A 13,925-nucleotide genomic window follows, 5' to 3' on the forward strand; every position below is an offset into this window, starting at 1 on the left:
TTCTGCATGAGAGAATGAATGGCACAGAAGAAACTACGCAATTCTTCTAGAGTGAAACTGGTGGAGAATCTTTATAGATTAGCAGAAATAATGAGTCACGCTACCTAAAGAAATTAATTATATGGGGTGAAACAAGGATCCATGAGGTCTACAGATGGAAGTCAGCGAGGCATGTAGATTTGGATAGGAAAATTACATACCTATTTTCATTAAACTGTATGTGAAACTTTGTAATTCCCTTCAACTTAAAATGTCCTTCAATCCTCAGTAGTAATAGCACTTCCTGCGGCCTTTTCGCCAACACAGATGGCAGCCACTCCACATGGCGGTACAGTTGCTGCACGTGTCGCGAAATGTCACCTGTGTCCCTCACTGCTTCACAGTGCCAGTGGTCACCAGGCCCACTGCCAGGTCCAGAACTATAATGTGTCGTGACACAGTCCTGCACCACAAGCCTACCTTTTACATGTGTAGCATTAACCTATCAATAGACTGAGTTCCTCTGTAATGGTTGTTATTTTGTTTTATGCGCTTAAAAACAATCTGTGAACAGGATTAGGTTTCACAAAGTTATTGGAAGAATTCATGGCAAGGAAAGGTTAAGAACATCTGCTCTGTACTGAAGGGTAGTAACAGAGTTTCAGTATTCTGGAATGTGCTTAAAGAAGAAGAGCTCTTAAATCTCTCCTGCAGCTCACATCCAGCCACAGCCATAAGCTCTCCACAATCTATTATTCCACAGTCCAAACCACTCAGCATACTCCTGACCTCAAAGACAAAGCCCCAAATGTAATGTAAGTACGGGAAGGCATTAATGTGACTCTAGAGTTGTACATCTGAACTGGAATGTGAACAACCAAATTGGCTTTGAAATGCATTATGTAATTTTTACAATTTTAATCTTCTGAAGCACCTTCTAATCACACACTACCAAGATGACTAACATCCCCAAGCTCTCAGGGGATGGCAAGAGGTGGTGGCAAGAGACACTGCAGGATCATTTGTATCAGGGGTTCTTAGTCGAGGACCTTAAAACACCAAACAAGGGATTCAAAATATTCATTGACCATAATCCACAGATGACTACAGAATTTAAAGTTCCACCCAGATTATGATAATCAAGATTATGATAATCCACCCAGATTATGATAACCAGATTATGATAATGTTATGTCTGTACAGATAAACTAATGAAAAGTCACTTCAGTTGGGCATAAGAGAGCAGAAACATAGCAAATAATACACAAGCTCTATTGTTGTGAAGTTTTACTGTCCTTTTATGACTCCTATGACATTTGGAATGGGGACTACTGTAACATTACAATACAAACAGAACACTGACCTGGCCATCTAAGTAGCAAGTCATTCTTCAGTCAAATTAGAACTTAGGGATAGGGTTAAACAAGTCTGAGAAGCGACATCACAGCCTGAGGTCACCATGATGGAGGTCTCAACTGCCCACAGAGAAGGGTGCATGAAGTCAGAAATCGACCTAATCCTATAGGCAGGACAAATACCTCACTTTGTGTCAGTGTCTGCAAGTGAGGCACACCCAAGAGGCCAAAGCAACACCATATTACCTGGTAAAATATGCTGTTTCCTTACCTTCTCTGCCTCTCTTTTCCCTTGACCTCCCGTCTTCCACAAATAGCATCAGGTTCAGGACAAATACTGGGAAGAAATATCTAAGCTGAGAAGGAAATGTACAAAAATTTTCTATAAGATAAGTAACCCCTTCATGAGAGACCAATGTGCTTTGTAGAAAACATTTTATTAAATCCCTGGGAAGAAAAAGCAGGTACTGAAAGCAAACTGTGGCAAATCAGTTTGCCTTCCATTTTCATGAGCAAAAGCAGGAAAACAGGGAAAACCCAAAATGGAAACAAAATTTAAGTTATGCTCAAGAAAGGAAAGGATGAGGTTCAAGGACAGGAATCCAAAAGAAGAAGAGGAGCGACGAGATATACAGAGAAGAGTACCAGGACCTGCAGCGGCCTGCAAAAGGGCCAGCTGTGGGATTCTCTCCTGCTCCAGCAGAAGATACAAGGCAGGCGCCACCTCTTGAAGGTCCACTTGGAACTCATGGGCAGAAACAGTGGCAAAGGCCAGGCTTTCCCAGATGTAAGAAACTAAAATGCAGACAAAACACTAAGAATGACTGGCACTCAGGGAACCATGAGTGACACTGCAGCGTGTCAACACTCTGACAAAAATGCTAGCAGATGACTAATGTTCTGAGGTCCAGTCCTTATTTTCCCAATGACCAATGGGTAATGAAATCAGCCTTGCTAAGCCTCGGTTTCTTTCTGCTAATTAAATCTTTCTGCTAATTAAATCTTTCTGCTAATTAAAATCTTTTCCAGTCTTGATTTTTATATGTAATTGAGAAAACCATGCAAGTTCCTAGTCAATAGTAATTTGAGGATCAGGACAGGAAAGGACAACGACCACTCACTGCTCAGAAGAGCCACTGAGGGAGAGTAGGAGACATCACTGCTGGGCTGAGCCCAAGGACCTGCAGACACTGCAGCCCTGCACACCTTGGGCCAAGTGCCAGGTCTCCTGGCACTCCGTTGGCCTTTCTACAAGCCATCCTCCATGCTACCAGAATTGTCTTTCAGCAATGTAAAAATCTAATCAATCTGATCCCACCCTTCTGAAGTTGTGGCTGCCCAGAGCTTTCAGATCAAGTTCAAACACCTTGGTTTAAATAAATGAATACATGGTACACACACAGCCACATTGTAAGGCCACAAGTCCCCATCAATGCTACTCTAAGCATAGCAATGATGACATGCACAGAGTGAATACTAAAAAGACATGTCTGTGTAGGCCAGACCCCAAATAGTAGAAGTTATTGGAACATAAACAGTGAGGCTGAAGTGCAAGCTTGTTGGAGCTCCAGGCTGGAGGTGGCAGAGGTAAGAGGACAACAGGGTTCAGTGGGTGCTCAGTGAGGGGAGCTTGAGCCAACTTCCTGCTTCCATCCAAGGGCTGAAGCAGACCTCATTCCATAATGGGGAAACCAAAAGAGCTGCCTCTGACAGCTTGAAGCCGAGTTTGTGAAGGTTTTATTTAAATATATTTGAGATTGGAGTTTTCCCTTAGCACAGACTGGTCTTCAACTCTTGGGCTCAAGCAGTCAATCCTCCTGCCTCAGCTTCTAAGCAGCCGGAACTACAGTCATGCACCACTGTACCTGGCTTTTCATTGTTGATCAATCTCGGCATCTAAGAACAGGGGCAAGTGGCCTTGAAGCTGCAAGTGAGGCTCTGCTCTGAGACGCCTGGTGGCCTTGCCATGGACAGACTTGTTAAGAGTTCCAGGGTCACTGCTGGATGGAAACTGAAGCGGCCAGTAAGGAACTGGCTCTGATGAGACTGCCCTAGACTCGGGTGAGAGCAACCACAGGACCATTAACACTACGGCACACAGGTGGGGCAGGGTAAGGCTTCTGCCTCATATGGATTTGCAAATAATCTTTTTGCGTTTTGGTGCTAGGAATTGAACTCAGGCCCTTGAGTGTGCTAAGCAAGCCTTAAGCTATACCCACAGATCATAAACCAAAAATTTAAAAACATTATTAATAATGTTAAGAACAAGAACCAATAAAATCTACAACTAAGGAACAATCTATCCAGAGGAAATGAAAATAAGGTAACATGATGAGTATGTTTTGAAGATACATGTCTCTAACAGCAACTTTAAACTGGATCTAAAGGACCAAGGTACAAAGGAACATGAGCTAAAAACAAGAAATCAATTTTTAAAATAGCCAAAATTAAAGTGGAACAGATTTCACAAAGAATCCAATATATACTGGAGATCATATAGTTAGCAAAATCCCAAAATGAAGATTGAAGAAAGGCACAAGTCTGTATAAAATACACCTGGAAGATGCCAAAAGAACGGGCACATTCTGGGAAGACTCCCACCCTCCTTCAGGGGTGCTGCCCAAAACACACACCACTCAGGAGAGAAGGGGGCAGGGAAGGGGAGGACTGCGATCAAATAGGGCAGAGGCTCAGAACGGGGCTCCTCTGGAGCTGTGGGACAGCAGAAGCTACCAGCCTTGTAGCCTCTGCTGGGGCAAGTCAGAATCTGCACCTGGCTCCAGGGGAGGACCTGCTCGCTTGGTAACTGGGAAATGGCACACTTCCACTTTATAAAGGCACCACCTTGTTCCTCCAGGACTTCGCTATGGACAAAGCTCAGCTTGATACCTTGGCACATTTATGACAGCTTGAAAAATAGTCCTCAAAAACTAGTGAGTGCCTATAACTTCAAGTTTCAACATTTCCTTTATTTAAGAGTACGTCATTTTTCTTTAAGATTTATTACAATAAGAGGACATCTTGACTCATAGGTAATCTGTAAATGATGTTTTTTTGACTGGGAAAATGACCTTCACTGGGAGTTTGCTGATTCAAAGAGAGATGGTTACCTGTTTTCCCTACCTGAGAATACACTTGGTTCTTCCAGAATTAACTACCTGGGGAGGCACCAGTGAAGCTGGGACAGGTATAACATACAAACAATATACCCCATCACTACCAGGCATTGACACACTGTGCGGTAACAGAGACACCTGATGAGGTTTCTAACCCCGGCATCCACGATGAGCCAGAACTTCCATCTGTACAGTTCCAGCCACTTGATTTTGCTTTCTCTGTGATAGCTAGACTTTCACTACCTTGATGAGACCAAAGAACAGATTAAAAATTAAAAGTCCAGCAGGATGGTGCACACCTGTAATCCCAGCTACTTGGGAGGCTGGGGCAACAGGACTGCAACTCTGAAGTCAGCACGGGAAATCTTAGTGAGAATTTGTCTCAAATCAAAATTTTGAAAAGTTCTAGGGGTATAATTCAGTGGTAGAGTGCTTGCCTAGTATGCCTGAGGCCCTGGATTCAGTCCCAGTACTATGAAAAAAGAAAGGGAGGGGAGGGAGGGAGACAGACAGACGGATGGATGGAAGAAAGAGAGAAAGAGAGAGGAGGGAGAGAGAGAGAGAAGGGAAGGAGGGTGAAATTTCTAAGAGAGATGCCCTAAACTCCTAAGAGTGCAGGGCTACATAATCACAAAGTTGAATCAACAGCTTATCTGCAAGCTTCTATATGAAGGCTGAGTTTTGCAACACAAAAACAAAACACGAGAAAGAGGAATGACCTGAGACCACCAGATCATGATGACTGTAAATCTCCATCACAAAGCTTGAATCTTGCCATCAATTTTGCTTATCTCTCTACTCCTTGCTATTAATTTAATGGTCTGGGGAGCTCTCAGGGGTATTTGGTTAAAGCAATTTAGCTTTCAGGATAATCTCTAACTTACTATTTAGAACTTTTTTAGCTTTAAGCTACAACAAGTTTCAGAGCAAGGAGGACGAGGGGTGGGTAAGATAAGAGCAATGTTGACTAAGCAAGGAAGCATGTACTGCAGCTGTTCAAAGGGCATTTCTTAAGCACTGTGCTCTTCACGCAGCACTAGGAAGGCATCACAAGCCAGCAGACGAGGCAGAGGCTGCACTGTTGAGGTGGTGGCTCCCTCCACCACGAGGGCTGGGCCGTGCCCTGTGCTGTACACACCAGCCACAGCCAGCTGGGCCAGGAGGTTCACCAGGGCTCATGTACTGACGGCGGAGCACAGAGCAGCAGCACAAAGATGTACAGAGATGGCCCATTGATTCTTCCCCTCCTGTGCCCATGGAAACTGGAAGACTGGGGTTAAATGTGGGAAAGGAATTTAAAAACCTTTCTCACTCTTTTTTTTGTTCCTCTCTATTTAGATTTGTAAGTTTAAAATATACCCAGAATTTAAAACCTATAGAAGTCGTGATCTCTTTGAGGCATGGAATTTTTGCTCACTTCATTTTACCTTCACTTGCAGCTCCAGACACACCAAGTGACAGCACTTCCAAAACTACCTGGGGGTCTTCCAGTACTGTCCGTGCTCACTCGGTGCACACATTTCGAGCAACCTCAAGCCTTGGCACCATTCTAGGTATCAGGGTGCAGCAGTGAAGGCAGCGAGCAGAAAGCCCAGCCTTGTAGAGCTTCTGTCCAAGTGAGAAGAAGACAGACAATATAAAGAAATAAAAACTTACAGTAAATGCAATGCTGACAAGCAGCATGGAAAAAAGAAACAAGAAATAAAGTGGGAAATATGGGTTACACTTTTAAATAATGTGAGGCTTCACCACACAAAGGAATTAAACATGCTAACAGATGTAGTAAGCACAGAGGTGGTAGCTGCAGTAGAAGTCAGTCTTTGTGAGTGTCTGAAACTCACCATGGACCAGGCACTGGGCCAAGAGCTGTATAAGCACCCTGCCGTTTAAATACCGTGACAGGTCTGTGAGTCAGGGACTACTATTCTATCTATCTTACATCTGGAAAAACTGAAGCTCAGAGCAATTAAGAGCTCACCTGTGGTCACAGTTAATAAGCAGTGTGGCTGGAATTAACACTAGGGGAAAAATAACAATGTGAGGGAAACAACTAAACCGCCAACACACACACACACACACACACACACACAACTCATATGCACCCTTTAATGTTTCCTCGGCAAGCTAGACACACAGAATTGGTGGTCCAACTTTTCTATGCATTTAATAACAAACTGATGCTTTTTCTAAAAACAGGGCAGCTGAACTGAGACTCAGCCTGCTTAAATGAATATAGTTCTAGGACAGTTTTTCATAATTCAGAGTATATTTCTCATAGACATAATAATGTTAAATAGTGGCTTAGCTTTCACATAAACAAGTCGCATTCAGAAGGCAACTAAACACACAAATACAATTGAGAAGGAGAGAAGTAATTGTCCTCCTTCCAGCTGCCTGTCCTCCCCCCGCCCCCAGCTCTTCCTTCAGGGACAGAAGCCTCCCCTCACTCCCTCTCAGGGACTCCATGCCCTGAGCCCTGGGGCTCCCTGTTCAACAGCCCCCAGCAAGCTGTGCTCAGGGAGAACTCTCTCTGTGTGGATTTCAGAAGTGCGCATGCCATCTGCACCAACGCCACATCCTATGCATCTAACAACGCAGAATTATACTGTACTGTCCAAATACGAAACCTGGGCTCAGTGGCTACAAGGAGTCTTAAAGGTTACTAATGTTTAAAAATAAAACAAATCAGCATTTTAAATGAAAAATAGAATTGGAAATATTTTAAATGTTAGTTATCTAGGTTAGAAGGACAGGATATTAAAAATGGCATTGAAAAGAAAAAAATAATACACGTGAGGAAGATACACACACACACACACACACACACACACACTAACCTAAGAACACTCCTAAGCTGACATGGGCCAGCTGCACTTATGAAAAGTGACACTGGGAGGGTGGCAATAGACCGAAAGGGTGGGCCCAGATTGCAGAGGACTTTGCTGAGCCGAGGACTCACAGTACAGAAGGGCATAAGCACAGAATTTCCTTACAGCAATGTTCTGAGAATGGAGGTGGAGAAAGGTTAGGACAGTGTATTTCACACGGTCCAACTAGCATGGTAGAAGGTTATCCTGCCAGTTACGATCAGTGGCCACTGCAATATTTTGCCTTCAAAGAAGTCCAATGTAACTCAAAAGACAAGAAAAGAAGATAGGACCGAGTAACTGGAAGCCCAGAGTGCAGGAACTGGCATTGTCTTGGTGTCAGGAAGAGGGCCAGAGAGTGGGGAAGATGCTGCGATGCCGGAGGTAGGTACATGTGCAAAATCCTACATCAGAACATCCGGGCTGGTGCGCGGTTAGGACAATGGGAAACAAAGGTAGCAGGGTCTGCTCCTGGGTGAGAAGGGAACCTGGACAGTCTCATACAAGAAAGGCTCTGCTTTTCCCTCAGAGAAATTACAGAGAAAGAGAGTAAGTACACTCAGAAAACTCCGAAGGATCCAGGAGACTTTGCCTAGTCTTGGACACTCAGCTCTGAGTGTCCAGGACTCTGCAGGCGCCAGGGACAGCTCTTCTCCTGGGCCTGCTGCACAAGCTGCAGAGGGAGGACGGCGGCAGCTCTGAAGGATTGCCAGGTATGACGGCCTAGGCCACTCCCCAGGCTCCTGCTTCCCTCCTTGTCTCTCTCAGAATCTGTGTGGACAGCACATTTGCAACCCAGCCAGCTACTGCAACTCTCCAGCAATTAGAGACACTTATTTCAGCAGGAAGGTCCTTGACGAGGAAGCGAGTTGGTTTTCTGGATTCTCAAACATCACAGTGTAGAATCTTTTAATTTTTATATTCCTAAATGCTCCCCTATCATCTAGAAATCATGTAATACAATGACTTATTATACCAAAGCAACTGTCAGGATCACAGAGGGTAAGAACACTTTCTCCCACACCAAGTGTGCTCCATACTCCGTGCTGCCCTAGACAAAGCAGGAGTGGAAGGAGTGGCTGCTCTTCTGCTCCTGCCTGGGGATGCGACACATTGCTTGCTGCTGCCGGCACCCAGCCTCATGGGCACAGGAGGCCAGGCCCAGCCTCAGTGGCCCCATGGCCTGAATAAGCAGAGCAAACACTCCCTGAGTGAGGAAAGGAAAGTTAGCTCATATGCAGAGGGTCTGCAACAGAAGCACAGTGGGAATCAGGTCCATGCCTCAAAAATACAGAATCTGAGATTTATGAGTACAGTGAGAAGCAAGACTGGGAGCTGCTCGGCACTCATGGTTCCGTATGGCAGGGAGAAGGGCCGCCCTCTTGGAAGCTCTTTCTACAGCACAGAAAACAGCTCTGTCGTCACAGGACTCCGACCTTGGTCATCCTCCACCAGTCACCCCACAGACACAAGTGCAGGGCAGCGCAGCAGGCTAAGTCGTGGAAGAAGACATGGGTGCAAATGCATGTGAAGTCATTCTTGGGCCCCAAACACCCAGAAGAGTGTCTGGGACAAAGAAGGCGCCGAGAACTGGGTTTGGAGTACATTAATCCTGGAGACAATGGGCTTCTTAGGGTGTTCTGGTCCCCACTGCCACCCCAGCCATCGGGGTCCCCACACTGCCCACTTTTCAATAGGTGTTTGGCATTTATTTGACCAAAAGGAAAGAACTATTGGAAGGAAAAGGGCTCAGCCCCCAGCTGTGGGCAGACCCTCCTCTGAGGCCCAAACTCTCTTGTGGATGCTCACAACTCTTCCCACTGGGACAGCCCTTCTCCTTTTGTCGCCATGGCGCCCTGTCCTCCTCTGCAGCCAGACCCACACCTCGCCATGCATCCAGTCCTCTGCACCCTTCTGCCTCCTCCAACAAGTCACAGCGATCTTATCCCTAGGGCGGCACGAGCCTTATTCCACTGTCACTTCCTTCACGTAGTGAATTCCCCACCACCTCATCCCTCTTCGCTCAGGGCTAACTCCAGAGCTGAACGAGGTAACTCCTGTCCTCTGGAAGTTCTAAGCCCAGGCCCTCCAGGCTGCTCCCTGGGGCAGGGTCTGTGGCTTTTCCTCTGCAGGGCCCTGGCACAGCAGCACTGCGCAGCACACTTCTGGTCCAGCAGCTACTAAAACAAACCCAAACCTTACCGCAAAGAGGAAAGGATTTCCATCAAGCAAGAATCCAAAGTATATAGGGATTTTTAATTTATCTCATCAGAATCATATTTTGTTTCTTCTTTGTTCTTCATTCTCAAATGTATCAGAAACCTCTGCTTCATAAATGTTTGCAGAGTTTGAGGTAAGAAGTAAAGTTAATGGTTCCTTCTCTAAAAAGCACAGGGCCAAAAGGGCCAAGAGGTGTGTGCTAGCCTGAAAGAAACTGGATTTAGCTGTGTCTGGGATTTGAGTGGATTCTTTCCTGGAGAGCGAGCTTGGGTATCACCATCATCCAACTCCCCGTGCTAAAAGGATGGGAGAATCACGCTCCTCAGAGCGCTGGCCCTGTGATCATCCATGATGCACTCCCACCACCGCCCTTACACCTGTCATGGGAACCTGCATTCCTGGCTTCAAAACACTCTTCCTAAGTGCTTGAAGGAGCTGAAAATAGTAACCTCTGACATGTTCCACTGCCACCACTGCTTTGCTGAAGTGATGTATGGGGCGCTCACAAAGGAGGAATTTAAGAGCAGGTCTAAGTCCGTACTAAAGAATCTGAATAGTTTTCTTGTTGCTTCAATTTGTACTCAGATTCCTTGGCTCCCAAGACATATAAATGTGCACTGTCTATTCTGTTGTTCTCTTTACACTAAAGCCCATGGATTATCACATCCCCACACATCCACAGATACACGCACACCTTTCGAACTCTCTCTTCAAACAAAACAAATACACATAAATCATGATAATAAAAGTAGTTTGTGAAAGCAGAAGACTATACATCTCTCCTGAAAACAATTCTTAGTGTTTCAGCTTTCCCACAGGGAGATGATATGCTGTGTGCCATAATTGGTAAGCTTATAATTTTCACCAAGTGCCACGAAGGCAAGCCGTAAATAACTCCTCAACACACATTTATGGGACGTTTATCCAGGTCAGGCACCATGCTGAGTTTGGAGATGGAAAGATAAAGAAAGTGTGAGTTTTGTCCCTAAGAAAGCCACAGTATACCTGGAACACACACCTGGAGAGACGTAAGAAGGTGATGACCTACTGCACGCACAGCAAGAGCTACAGACAGTGGAGAAACACAGAGGTGGGGGCTGACAAGCAAGCACCAGGGAGGGGAGCCAGCGGCTTTGAAGAGGAGGTGGGTGGGAGACCAGGGGTGACTCTGCTACACAGGGCGCAGGGAGCAGCTCGCAGAGGCCACAGCACACAGGCATGACATATTCCCAGGGTCATGAAGAGCCGAGGGTCACGCTCATTCACTCCTCCAACTTTAACACACCATATGCACCACACCACAGGTAAAATTAACAGAAGTATTGACAGCAGCCCTAGAGAGCATTCGACAGAAACTATGGAGAACATGGCACTGTAAGTGTGTGCGATCAGACGGTGTGGCGAGCATAAGCAGGCTGAGCTGGGGTCAGCAAAACACAGCCTGCGGCAGCCTTACAAGAAGTCACCCACAAACCCCAACAAGCCCATAAAGCCAGGCACCTGGCCCCATACGCAGCCAGCAGAAACACGTGGCCACAGCACAGAGCAGCAAGAAGGTGGCCACTCCACACTGCCCTTTCTCCTGCCCTCCTCTCCGCTGTGCCAGACTCTTACACTGTTAGCACTGGGCCTAGAGGAGAGTGGCAGAAAACAGAAGCTGAGATGAAAAGTGATTTCTTTTTCAATTGTGTAAGTCTAGCGGTACACAGGGCTAGTACAGAATCTCCAATTATTAAGGAATACATGTTTTCCATCTACCGTTCCACTATCCAGATCATATGCCCTCAATTCTTAGTCCAAAATTTAGCTGGGCATGGTACACACCTGTAATTCCTGCACTTGGGAGGCTGAGGCAGGAGGAGTATAAGTTTAGCCTGGGCTATATAATGAGAGGCTATACAAACAAATGAATGTTGCCAGAATTCTTTTCCATTTATGTATTCTTCATCTTTTTTTTGTGTTAGGGGTATGCTGGGGATCAAACTTAGGGCTTCATATTTGCTAAGCACATGCTCTACCACTGAGCTAAAGCCCTAGCACTCCCCTCTGTTTTGGATTCTTCTAAGGAGTTAGCACACATCATTTCTACTGAAAGTAATTTCTTAGAATGTAGACGCAGCTATGAGGGGAGATAAAAAATACATCTATTGTGGAAGGACATGTAGTCACACAGAAACTGAGAATTCCATTAGTCAGAAGGGGGAGAACAGAGATCGGAGACAAACAACCTCTTCTGACCCACTACCTAAGTGGATTTCCAAAGCATAAGATGCCAGCCTTTTCCTTGGACCAGCACCAATTTTTCCAGCGTGTCTTTCGATATCCACAGCCACTCAGCCTGGTGAAGAGGGAATGGCCATGGGTTCTTGGATGAGCCGGTTTATAACTCGGAGGGCTTCCCCCTCTCCCTACTCAGTCTGCTCTGACAGGAGGGCTGGGGCAGCATCGATGCAGATAAAGAAAGGGTGCTGCAAAGCTGGCCCTGGAGAAGGAATGTGGTCCCTGCTGTTGGCGGCTGTCTTAGGAAATGGGAAGCTCCACAGCTCTAGGATGTCTCTGGGCACATGGCACCAGAATGAAGAAACAGAAAGGTTTCACTCAGCATCCTCGGTTTGTTCCCAGTGGGGTTTCCAGGGGATGCATCCACAGAGGAAAGCCACCATTTGGCCCAGGGACCCCTGAGGAACTCATCCCCACTGGCCATTTGGTGCCCAGAGCCCCCTGGAGAGAGCAAATGAGACTGGCCATGCTGGGGGACTTGCTGACTGCCAATGCCACCCAGTTTGCAAATCCCTCTCTAAGGAGGAGCAGGCAGTGAAGAGCCCTGGACCCTGGAGGAGCACTGGTACCCACACAGGAGGAGGGGAAGCAGGCTCAGTACCCAGCCGGAGGCACTTCCTAAGCACCCACACCTCAGAGCGGGGCGAGGCCACCATGGGAAACAGGTCCAGGCCCAAGAAGCTCCCGGGGCAAAAGCCAATAACTTAGGGAGGACCTAGGCAAACAAGTGAACATGGAGGAAAATAAAATTCTTCATTTAGAAGATCAACTAAACGTAATCCTCAGAATGCAGAGAAAAAATAAAAAGCAAACAAAAACCAAATATTACATTCAGGAGATTCACTATTTAAAAATTAATGGATGAAAAAGCAGGAATAATCAACGCAATGGAAAATTTCCCTGTGGGTAAAGGACCCATTAAGTGCTAGACAAGAATACTGATCGTAGACCCATATATAACTAAACTCCTGGTGGAACTGATAAATATAAAAGAAATTGGGCCCAGTGGCATTCACCAGTAATCCCAGCTATTCTGGAGGCTGAGGCAGGGAAATCTAGGTTCAAGGCCAGCCTGGACAATTTAGTGAGATGCTGTCTTTAAAAACAAAAAAACAAAAACAAACAAAGGCTAGGGATATAGCTTAGTGGTAGACTACTTGCTTGGCATTCCCTACTCCTTGGGTTCAATTCCCAGTAGGGAACAAAAACAAACAAACAAACAAAAAACAAAAAACAAAAAAGAAAGAAAGAAAAAGAAAAACAGAAAATCACATGAATCCACTACTAAGAAATACAGGAGGAAAAGTAAAGGAGGAAAAAGAAGGTTTGTGATGGGGAGAGAAAAGACAAACCTACAGGCTAAAAATAGAGCAATAATCACAAAAATCTGAGGGAAAGGATTATGACCGCAGAGTTAAGATATAACATTAAGAGAGAAGATAAAGGAAAACTAATTTTTAAAACAACATTTGAACATTATGCCACCAAATGCAAAATATTTCTTGGAAAGAACTGCAGAGAAAAGTACAAATAAGCAAGCTGCTCAATGAGTAATAAACAATGTAGATAATAAAGATTATAATTAGTCTAAACCATATTCAATAAACTAGCTGTGGGATTAATGGCAACTGTTCAGAAAAATGCTCATAAGAAAGGCATACTGATTCAGTAAAGAACATATAAATTATTTCTACAAACTTTAAGATTCAAGTAGAAGTTGGCAGGCAAGCAAAAGCAAGCACAAGATTTCCATTCATCCTTGGCAAAGATTAGTGGGATGAGATCTGTTAAGGTCCTGGAATGGAAAGGTTTAAGTATTCTTATGAGAACCAACCAAGAAAAGAGCTACAATGCAGAACTCAGGAGGGAATGAAACTTACAGAGAATTAGATCAGTAAGAGACATCAACAAAAATGAAATTAAGAAACAAAAAAGATGGAGAACAGAAAATGCTATTCAGGTATTAGGGCAAATATATTAATATAAAATAAATAGAAAGGCCTCAAGTTAGAAAGACTGAAAACCAAGGGATAAACAAATGCTAATAAAAGTGAAGTAGAAGTGATACTGTCAATATCAAATAAAGTGTAATTCAAGAAAATGGCACT

General features: G+C 45.0%; 1 protein-coding gene across 2 annotated transcripts in view; it reads right to left on the minus strand.

Moving 5' to 3' along the window:
• Gmds (GDP-mannose 4,6-dehydratase) overlaps positions 1 to 13,925 on the minus strand; it is a 546,952-nt gene that overhangs the window by 310,522 nt on the left and 222,505 nt on the right. The window lies entirely within an intron of this gene.

This window comes from Heterocephalus glaber, unplaced genomic scaffold (genome assembly GCF_053883595.1).
Source record: "Heterocephalus glaber isolate CG9 unplaced genomic scaffold, H.glaber_assembly_v1.0 deba00001472, whole genome shotgun sequence".
NCBI lineage: Eukaryota > Metazoa > Chordata > Mammalia > Rodentia > Bathyergidae > Heterocephalus > Heterocephalus glaber.